The following is an 11255-nucleotide window of genomic DNA, read 5'->3' on the forward strand; positions in this document are numbered from 1 at the left end:
CCCCTTCTCCCTCTCCCTCTCCCAAAGGAAGAGAGGAACGAAGGACTGATTATCAGTGCAAATGACAGCTGCAGAAGCAGCGCCAGAGCCCGCTTCGCACTCCAGGGAGGACGCTGCTCCTCATGGTTTCCAGCGCTCTGTACACTCAGAGAAACTTCTCCGGGAACAAGCTGTCCAGGAACGATCCCTGGAAGTATGGGCTTTTCAACCTTTTACCGTTCACTCCGCATCGACCTCACAAAGCAGGCGTATCATTAACCCCCGTTTACAGCTGATGCCTGAAGCTCAGAGAGGTGGGGTCACTTGTCCAGGCCACACAGCAGGGAGGTGGTGGGGCCAAGACAGAGCAAGGCTGGCTCACCTCGGATAGACTGCACTGCCCTGGGAAGGAGAGAGAGGCCGGAGGCAGCTGGACTCGGGTGAGTTCTGGGTGGGAGGGCCTCTTCTCCCAGCCAGAAGGCTATGAATAAATAAATGTCTGATTACCCCCAGGGGGAATTCCACCCTTGGAGCAGGTGCCTTTAGAAACGAGATTGATTCTTGCCTGTGAGCAGAGGTTGGCCGGGGCAGACACCCAGATGCTGGGGATGGGACACAATGACCCCTAGCGGGGACCTCTCAGGAATCAGAGGCAGGAAAAGGAATAGCTAAGGACTCAAGGCTCGGGAGGCAGGCTATGGGTTTGAAAGCCAGCTAGATTTTCCCTGGTCGCGCATCTATGGACAGGTTACCTCAACGTTCTCTGCCCGAGTTTTCCAATCTGTACACCTGAACCCACCTTATAGGAGTGCGGGGACCGTTCGGTGAGGTGCAGGGAAGGCCCTGGAAGAGCCTCTGACTCAGTGAGTGCTGCCTGTCTTTATTCAGCAAGGTCCTCCCAGCCAGGTCCCTTGGCCAGGACACCTCAAGGTGCGCACTGCGGGGACACTGTGGCATACAGTCAGCTGTGGACCTTTGCTTTCCAGGGAGTGGCTGGGCTTTGATTACAGCATGAGGGGCCACGGTTAGACACTAAGAGCACAGAGGGAACTGTTCTTTGGGATCTGTAAGGCAAAGGCCAACCACGGCTTCCCAGACACAGTGAAAGGAACTGGTGGCTCCTCTGGTGCCTGAGCAGGGCAGCCAGCCCTGGATGTGGTGCCTGGAGAGAGGACAGAAGGAGAGGGGACCCTGGGAGGGGCTGTCCAGAGTCTGCCCCCAGCCCTTCAATTCCGAGGGCCCAAACTGTGTGTGGAGGGGAAGGACAGGTGGCCAAGCGAGGCGTCGGTGGCACAAACAGTGATGCCCACTCGCTGTGCCACCCAGGGTGAGCTGCTGACCCTCCCGCACTCGTTCCAAAAGTCTATCAGAACCCGAGTGCTTAAGGAGGGCCGCCACAGGCAGAGCCAGGGTTCCCCTGGTCTCATCCAAATGCTGGCTGGAACCCAGAGGTCCTGCTCCCCACACTCCAGCCCCTTCTGCCTCCCCTCATCTGGCTTTGCCTCCAGTTTCTCAAACCATCCCTTTGACTTCCTCAACCAAACCGCCAGTATCACATTCATCCCAGACAGAGGGCAAGACAGTCCAGTGGAAAATGTCACAGATTCTCAGGGACTCGCAGCAGCTGTGGGGGCGCTGGGAGTGCCAGTGAAGAAGCTCCCTCCCTGCCTGCCTGTGGGGACAGAGTAGCACTCACCTGGGCAGAGCACTTTTGGGTCCCCCTCGGCCCAGCCCGGGAAGGTGGATGGCACTGCTGGGCCCGTCTGTGGTGCAAGCTGACTTCCCCACCCAGTTCCTGCTGCTAAGAAGGGCTCGTCAGGCAGGCCCGCAGGTGCCAGCCAGCCCTTCCTGGGCACAGACTTTCCTGGCATCTGCTGGGCAAGAAGGCTAGGGGTGGGGCAGGGGGGACAGGAAATGATTCCTGGGAAAGGGTGAGGGTATTTCTTACAGAATTTGTCCCCATCCCTTAAACCCATTCCCCTTCTGGACACTGTGGGGCAAAAGCCCAGGAAGCCATGGGCCCTCAGGGGCCAGAAGAGAGTTGATAGAGGGAGGCTGAGGTGAGCCCAGGCCCCTGCCCCATCCTGTCCCCGCCACCCCCACCCCCACCCCCGCCCCAACAGGCCAGCGTGGCCCAGGCCGCTGTGTTTGCTTTTCCCGGCTCTATACACTGACTCCATTCAGAGCGGCCTTTCTCCACCCCCAGCCAGCGCAGGGGAGCCAGGGCACCAGGGAGAGAGATCCCCACTCATCCCGCCCTCCTTCACAGCCCCTCCCGCCACCTTCACTTTGGGGACAGCTAGCGTTATGGGCTTCCTGGGTTTGTTTTTTGGGGGGTGGGGAACCACAGGAGGAGGAGGACTGGGGCAGAGGGGGCCCACCCCAGAAGAGAAGAGGGAAAGAGAGACACCGAAGGGAGGGAAAGAGGAGCACCCAGTGAGGTGGGGAAATTGAGGAGAACAGGGAGTAGAAGGGATGGTGAAGAGCAGGGCTCTAATTGGAGGGTCCAGGCAGAGGTGGGCTGGGGAGATGGGGCACAGAGCAGGGAGCCACAGGGCAGAGGCTGGCACCAGAGGCAGGGAGGCACCCTTTTGGGCCAACCCAGAGCCCCTCCTACCACCACCTGGCTCTGTGCCATCGAAGCAGGCAGGGCCTGAGGTGGACCCTGAGGTTGCGGCTCCTGGCTCCCACCTGAAGACCAGCCTCCTCCTCACCCCTGGGACAGGGGCCAGGACAGGCCATGACCTGGTCTGGGGTCGAGGGAGGAAGAGGGTGAAAAGTCCCCTGAGTCAGAAGGCTGTGGGGGAGGCGCCATGGGGGATGCACCTCGGGGCCCCTGCTCTTTGCTCTCTCTGACTGTCACTTGGTACATAAAGGGGTAGAAAGGTCAGATGCGGTCTTTCAGGCCCGTGGGAAAAACTCTGCCCATTTCCCTAATCCATATTTATTGGTGTGAGACACAGGGGTGGGAGGGAGCCCCGCCCCCACCCATCGTCCCAGCCAGGCCAGGTTAGCAGTAAGAACAGGCTCCATGTCACCCAAACCCTACTCTTTGTCTCCAGATTGGCTCCAGAGTCCTCTCCCTCCCCTCCTCCCCTGGCTCCCCCCACCCCGCTTTGGTGTTGCCAAGCAACTGTGGAAGGGTAGCTGAAATATTTTCTTTATTACAAGCAAAAGCAAGACAGCATCATGGCCCCTGGAGGGAAGCGGGGTGGGGGCTGGGGGAGAGGGCATCTTGTGCTCTAGGGGAACCTGGATACTTCAGTGTGCCTCCGCACGGGCAGCGGGGAGGCAGGGCCTCGGGGCCCAAAGGAAGGTGGAGGTGGAACACAGAGGGGACTGGGTGGGCACACAGACACTGGCCTGGTCTCCATAACGCTAAAAGGGGGAGCAGCACCAGGAGAGCCAGGCCTCGGCCCCTCATCTGTCACCCAGCAGCATGCATTCCGGGCCCAGTCACTTCCTTTCTCTCGGCCTAAGCTTCCTCCTTCATAAAATGGGGATAATGGCATGTATTATCTCATTTAATGCTCACATGACCCCCCACGAGACATTTACTGTTCCTTCTTACTGGTTGGAAAGCGGAGTCTGAGAGACGTGAAGGGATGTGCCTAGCAGGTTAGAGGCAGAGGTGAGGCTCCTGAGCCCAAACTTTCTTTAGTAACAGCTGTATTGAGAAGTACTTCACATTCCATGCAGTTTGCCCCGTTAACTCGGACAATTTAATGGGTTTTCATGTGCTCACAGAGTCGTACAACCATCACCACAATCAATTTTTGAACATTCCCGTCACCCCTCAAAGAAACTCTACTCATCAGCCTTCACTCATTCTCCCCAACTTCCCTGCCTCCGGCCCTGGCCAACCACTCATCTGCTTTCTGTCTCTATAGATTTTCCTATTCTGGATTTTCTTTTCTTTTTTTTTTTTTTTAAGAGAGAAGGGGAGGGGAGGGAAGGGAAGGGGAGGGAAGAGAAGGGGAGGGAAGGGCAGGGAAGGGGAGGGAGAGATGCGTTAGAGATATATCGATCCATTGCCTCTCACATACCCCCAACTGGAGACCTGACCCACAACCCAGGCACGTGCCCTGACTGGGAATTGAACTTGTGACAGTTCGGTTTGTGGGCTGGCATTCAATCCACTGAGCGACACCAACCAGGGCTCTATTCTGGATATTTTTATACGTGGACTCAGACGATACGTCTGAGTCCCAACCCTTAACTTCCAATGGCTTCAACCTCCCTTGGGTAATAGAGTGCGGTATCAGCTGGTGGCACGGTTAGGGACGCGGGTTTTGCTGTCTAAAACCTGGCTCTGTCACTCAGTAGCTCTGTACCTGGGGGAAGCTGCTTCCTTTCTCTGAGCCTCAGGTCCCCAGTGTACAAAATCAGGAGGGTAATGACATTTCTCACAAAGCGGTACTGATCCACCAAAGTGCCAGCCCAGGGCCCAGTACTTAACATACGGCATTGACAACTGGGTTTCAGTGATCCACGCACCTGCCTTTTTATCCGGTCACCCAGACACTTGGTAAGTCAGCACTGCCCTGGCTGGTGTGGCTCAATGGATTGAGCGCCGACCTGTGAACCAAAGGGTCACAGGTCCAATTCCCAATCAGGGCACATGCCTGGGTTACAGGTCAGGTCCCCAGAAGGGGGTGTGTGAGAGGCAACCACACAGTGATGTTTCTCTCCCTTTCTGTCTCTCTCCCCCTCTCTTTAAAAATAAGTAAATAAAAAGAAGTCAGAACCTTCTAAGGATCAGGCATGTTCTAGGTGCTGCAGATATAGCAATGAACAGAACAGGATCCCTGCCCACATAGGGCTGGCATTCTGGAGGAGAGGCAAGTGAGGCAGCCAGGCAATCAGAGGCTTCCAGTGAGGAATGCGTACAGTGAAGACGACAGCGCGGCATCATGGGATAAAGTTGCCCAGTGGGTGGAGGTGGCTGCTTCGGTTCGAAAGGCTGACTGCCCTGCCCTCTCCTATCTCAGGGAGAGGGACATCTGTTATAAACGCAAACATGTTGTGCAGGGCAGAGGGCTCTTAGGGTCTTTTCCGAGTGAAGGCAGTGGCTTGGCTTTGTCATCATCTGACACTGGGGACATGTCAGATTGTCAATCCATTTATTTAAAAAAAATTTTTTTTTATTTATTTAGTTTTAGAGAAGGGGGAGGGAGGAAGAGAAGGGGAAAAACATCAATGTGAGAGAAAAACATCAATCGGTTACCTCTTACACATGCCCGACCAGGGACCGAACCTGCAACTAACAGGAAAATGAACACCCAACCCGCTGAGCTACACTGGTCAGGGGTCGGTCCGCTTCTGAAGGCAGACCACTCGCTGGTCACCGTGTAGGAGCACTGGCTACTCCTGGAGAACTCTCATAGTACAAGTGGGGCAACTGCAGCCCAGAGCAGGCACAGCCTGACTGCGGGCACACTGAGTAGTGGAAGAGGGTAGGGCTCTTTCCTCTAACACAAGCTGCGAGGCCAGGCTTCGGGGAGGGGGGGAATGTGGATGGATGGGAACATTTTGGGACAGGGTTGGAAATGTCTGGCACATAGGTGCAGCCTGCCTGACCTGTCACCACGGCTGCTCCCTAGGCACCTGTCTGCCGCGCTCTGGGCCTTGGGCCTGCCTCTGAAGCACAGAACTGAAACCACAGCATGAAGGAAGCCCCCTTCAAGGACCCCCCCCCCCCCCCCCACCACACAGCAAGGCCTCCAGTTCCACACCTAGAACCTCACTGGGCTGGCTGAGTGCCTGCACCCAGTCAATTCTTTATTCATTCATCTTTCGCTCAAGTGTCTCAACATCTGTCTTTTCATTCAATTATCTGTCTGTCCGTCTACCCATTCATTTAGTTGTTACACCAATAAGGCATTCATTCATTCATTCATTCAACAGACGTTTACCGAGCAGTCCTTTGTGCTGGGCGTGGGCATATTTGGTCAAAGGCCAGTTCTGGGAGGAAGGACATGCTTACCTGGCTGTGTGGACAACCCTGCTACCTTCTTCTCTCTGAGAGTCAGTGTCGGAGAGGGGGAGCGGAGAGAGCAGAGGCTAGGAGCGGTTGAACGCACGCCCAAACCCACACATGCGTCCTCTGTGTGTGCGTGTGCGCAGATTATGGTACAGCTTTACTGCTGGCAAATGCAGCGTGTGTTTGGGCCCTCTAGCACCACGGCTACCTCTCCGGAGGCAGGACCGGCCCAATGGGCCCACTTCACGGAGGTGGCGACTACCAGTCAGGCTATTGGCATTCACTGATCCTGGAAGCCCAAGGCAATGCTGCCTCTTCCAGAAGTGTACCCACAGCCTCCCTGTCGGAATGCATGGCTGGTCTCCTGTAATCCCAGAGAACGATGCTCACACGCCAGTGGCAGCGTTGGCCTGTGGCTCTGCTTCTGTCGTTGGGACTGGCTGGGAATCTGCGTGTCTGCCTGTCCACGGGGTGGGTTCTTCTAGGGAGGCAATATCAGGCTCTGTTTGTCTTTATCTTGCCCTCCTCTTAGCCTCAGGTGCTCACTGAAGGTCAGTCATTGCCAAGTGACCTGGCTGAGGCCAGAGGCACGGTCAAGAACACAGTCTGGAACCCTGCTCTGCCGGCACCTACGCCCAGGCCACCATCAGTTCTCACCTGCAAACCAGCAGCGGCTGAAGTGCTCTCCTCTGGTCCCCCTGGCCCCGATTCCCCTCCCCCATCTCCCTCTCCTCGTTCTCTGCACACCAGCCCTAGCTAATCTTTGAAAATGTAAATCTGAACTTGACAGACCTTTTAGGATCCCTGCTGCGGTTAGGATAAAATCACAAAGCCTCCTGGTGTCCTACAGAGTGGAGCAGGGTCACCCCAGGTTTATCTCAAACTTCCTCTTTCTTTCTGTGCCCCAGCCATGCCAGATTTTTCTTTCCCAGCACTCGCCATGTTCCTCTGCTTGCTAGCTTTGCAGCATGCTGCGGTTTCCTTTGCCCGGGACAGGGTCAGCACCCACACCCCACCCACCTCCACCTACCTCCCCACTGCCCAGGGCGGCTCCCCCCGCACCTTGCCCCCCCCCCCCCCGCCCGCCCTGCGCTTCACCTGCTCCCCTGTGCATCTCCACTGGGGACTTGTGCCCACTGCTCAGTCCCCCACTGGCGCACAGTAGGCACTCTACACACATCTGCTCAGTGAGAAGCAGCAGTTTCCCTGAGGGTGAGTGAGGCAAATCGGCCCTTTCCTGCCAGGGACTGCGGGGCTTTAAAGAGCCCAGACACTCCGCTGAGGCTGCGAGCGAGCCCCCTCCCGGAACGTAGCTGCCTGGCGAGCCCAAGAACTCTGCCGTCCCTCAGAGACCACCCTGGCCACTCCCTCGAGGCCCTGTTCCCGCCAGGCCAGGGTGGGGCCAGGACTCGATTCTAATTTATAAGGAGACACTGGGTGTTCTCCTGGGTTTGGAGATTCCCCCTCCCTTTTTTTCTGTTTTTTTTTCTGGGCGGGGGAGGGGGTGAGTCTGGAGTTTTCAGTGCGCACTCATATCAGTCCCCTTCTCATCTGTGGAGTAAAGGCTGGGAAACTAGTGTGCAGCGGGCTCCACCGCCTTGGGCTCCAGCTGCTGCTCCACCCCCTGCCAGTTGGGGACGAAGCACTAACCTGCCACCGATCTCAGTTTCTTCCTCTGCAAAGTCGGACTGGTAACAGTACCTACTCCCCAGAGCTGCTGGGAGCAGTGAGCAAGCTACCACTCACTACCTTTAGAGCGCACAGCGCTCGGCACACGAGGCGCCTGTGGACATTGTCACTGTCACCCGGTGGAGAGTTCCCAGGAGCGAGGACCCAGTTAGTCGGCAGGGCTCCCTCTCTATAAAAACGTCACTCCAGGAATTACTCCCCAGAAGCCACGTTTCTTGAACTTTTGTAAGGAATCCCTAGAAGTTTATGTGGAGTTGTCGGTGGACATTTGAGGGTTGACCAGAGGGAGCCACACTAGGCCCTGGAGGCGCGAAGGTCAGTGGCGCCCACTTCCTGCCCCAGTGAGAGCAGACCCACCAATACGATAATTCCATAGGGGCACGAGGCAAGGTGGCCCCCAGCCGTGAGGAGGGGATGAGGGGAGGACACCTGGGGTCGATGGAGGGCAGGAGGTATGGGAAGAATGGCCACAGACTCCCCTTGGGGTGTGAGGTTCAGTGGGGAGGCTGGGCTGAGGTCTGCGGGAAGAAACTGGGCATGGATTGCCCCAGTAGACTGAGAACCTCCTCCTGGCAGAGGTGGGGGTGGGGAGCACCTCTGAGGGAGACAGAGCCCCTGCCCCCTGGACTGGTGGGCTGTCCAGTGGTAGAGACAAGACAGCATCACTAGATTCCATGCCCCTCTACCACCCTGCTCCCCACCCCCGACCCCCTGCCAGAGCTGAGGTATCTAGGAGCCTGCAGGAGGTGTCCTGGGAATCAAGTCCTTATCCTTGGTCCCTGCAGCCTGCAGATTCTTGGGGAGGGGCTGGGGATGTGGTCACTGGAGATGACATCTTCAGACTGGGGGTCAGGACTGCATCCCCTCCCTTAAGCTTCAGCAGAGCCTCTTAACGGGGTGACCCTCTGACCTCCAAACTGTTCCCCCACACCCCCTAGCTAGAAGCCCCCCGGGGCAGGAGCTTAAGGAAGGAGGGCTCCAGAGGCCTCAGCTTAAACGCAGAGAGGAAGCCAGGAGTCCCCGGGGCAGGCGAGGGAAGCTCAGCCAAGGCCAGGAGCCTAAGTCAGGTCCACAGGAGTGCAGGGCCGAGACGCGGGTGCCTGGCCCAGGAGAAGGGAGGGGGCTATGGGCAAAGGGGTCGGCGGAGGGAGCAGGCGGGACACTGGGAGTCTAGGATGCAGGGTGGGGCTAGGAGGGCGAGGGGTCCGGCCAGTGCAGGGGGGGCGCCCCCGGGGAGGGGCACGCTATGTCTTTAAGAGCAGCCTGAGCGCAGGTTGCAGCTGCCTGGCCAGCCCGAGAGACAGCGGAGATTCATTACCCGCCGACACAATGACCATTGATGGCCCCGTGGCGTTATTCAAATCCAGTACCAATTGCAGCCGAGCCCCTTTCTCCGCGCCAGGCCCGTATTGTTGGAGCGGCCCACTAAAAGCCCGCCCCGGCCCCGAGCCGCCAGAGGCGCCCGCTGGGGTTCAGCCCTGCGCCTCGCCAGCCCGCCGGCTCCTAGCCCGGCTCACCGGGCACGGCAGGTGACCCGGCGGTGCATTCCAGCGCTCCCTGCCGCGCCCCGGCCACCGCCACCACTACTACAGGCACCCGGGCCAAGATTCAGCCACAGGGAAGCGGAGAGCACCGGAGCCGGTGCGTGCGCGGGGACAGCGGGGGCGGGGACCCACGAGTCCAGCAGTCCGGACCCGGGCTCAGAAACACCACCTGGCCTCGGGCCCCTGCTTTCTGAATTCCTGGCGAGCCTGGGAAGCCCAGGCTGGGGGTGGGGAGAGGGGAGTCGGGGTTCCCCGGGCATGACTGAGGAGATTCCCCCAACCTCGGGCCACGCAGAGCGCCAACGCGGGCTACTTTAGGGACCCCGGGCCGCGACTGAAGGAGATACACGCCAGGGGCGATGGGGATTCCCTAAGCAGGGTCGGGATCGGCGTGTTTGCCCCTCCACCTTACCGAGGGATGGGCCGCAACCGCTGAGCCAGGCAGTCGGACGCGCAGCTCCGGAGGTCTCCTGGTCCCCTGCTTTTAAGGAGTGAAGGCGAACCCCGCAGGAGACTGGGGCCCTGAACTCAGGGGCTTCGCCACTGATTGTCCAAACGCAATTCTTGTACGAGTCTGCGGCCAACCGAGAATTGTGGCTGGACATCTGTGGCTGAGCTCCGGGTGCAACAGGGGTGGGAGCCACAGGGACCCAGCTCACGAAGGCGAGACCCCTCGCCCGGAGCAGCAGCTGGCCAGCCCCAGCGCCAGGATCGCGGCGGCCCGGCCCGCAAACGAGAGACGCCGGTCCGCGCCGCCAGCGTCGCCATCCTCATCCTTGTCGTCGTCCTTCTTCTCTGCGGGTGACCAGTCCTGGCCGAGGGTGACCTCCAGTCAATCGCGTCGTTTCCCTTTTTTCAAATTTCGGCTGAAACGAAGCTGGCATGCAGCAGCAGGGCCCGAAAGTGGTCCCAGGAGCCCGCCCTCGGGCCAGCCGCAGGAAGTCGGGAGAGAAAGAAGATGCCGGCAGAAAGCGCTAACTCATTTTGAATTGGTTCTCACCTACCCCCCCCAAAAGGGTTATCACCAATAACCCCGAAAGATAAAGCCTAAACCGACCCCTAAATTCCCAATAAACCGACCCCTTCGGCCAGGCCCTCTAGAGGGACTGACGGGCAGAGCCTCCTGCAGCCGCTGCCGGAGTTGGAGCAGCGTGGGGAATGATGCGATCCAGCCGGGCAACTGCCTTGGCTTTGGAGACCGAACTTGGATAAACGAATCCTTTTCATTAAAGACAAATCTCCGGAGATGGTGGGACTTATTCATTTATTTCCTCACAAGCTGGGGTCAGGAGTTGCCTGGGGAGAAGGGGCAGTTGGGCATTGCTGGCACTGAGGTCAGGTCACCTGTCCCTGACCCCTCTCAGACTCCGGGCTGAAAATGACCCAAAATGCTGTGGACCGTGGCTTGGCACTGTCGCCAGCATCCCTTGCTGCCTTGGAGAATGTGGTTTTCCCAGCGCGTCCTTCTGCCCTACTGCTCAGTGTTCACTGGGGTGCAGTGGAGGGAGGGGTATCCCATCTCTAACCCCTGGCCCCAGTGCAGGTGAGAAAGAAATCCGCTGGCCCAGATCCCAGGACTTGGAATCCCGGGAGGGACAATGAGCCACTTCAGTGGGATTGGAGGCAGGGAGAGACGTCCAGGTTACAGGGAGGAGAGGACAGGCTGCAGGGGGGCTGTTTCAAGCCCTTTGCTCTGTTCCCTAACTTGGAAACCCTGACCTTGGCACCTCGTGTGGGCTGGTCCAACAGCCTCTCTAGACAGCGTTCTGGGCCCCAACAGTGGCCTTAATTTGCACCCAGACCGCCTCCTACCAATAACCCCAGCACAGCTGCCTCCCCCCACACAGGTAACCAGAGGGCCTCCACCCGCAGAGTGCTGGAGAGGAGCTTACCAGCCAGGGTGTGGTTGGTCCCTTAGGCCTGGAGAATGCTGGGTGCGCACAACCCCCACACCTCCAGCACAGTGCTGGGGCAACCAGACCAGCACCTCGTTCCCACACAGTGAGAGAAATCCCATCTCAAATGGCTGATATTTAGTGACAAGCAATGTTTTGGGCAAG

The 11255-nt window shown here is 58.4% G+C and overlaps 1 pseudogene; it reads right to left on the minus strand.

Moving 5' to 3' along the window:
* On the minus strand, positions 1-203 carry LOC112306643 (small nucleolar RNA U3; annotated as a pseudogene).
* Between the last annotated feature and the right edge of the window lie 11052 nt (positions 204-11255).

The sequence above is a fragment of the Desmodus rotundus genome, chromosome 1 (assembly GCF_022682495.2).
Source record: "Desmodus rotundus isolate HL8 chromosome 1, HLdesRot8A.1, whole genome shotgun sequence".
NCBI classification, from domain to species: Eukaryota; Metazoa; Chordata; class Mammalia; order Chiroptera; family Phyllostomidae; genus Desmodus; species Desmodus rotundus.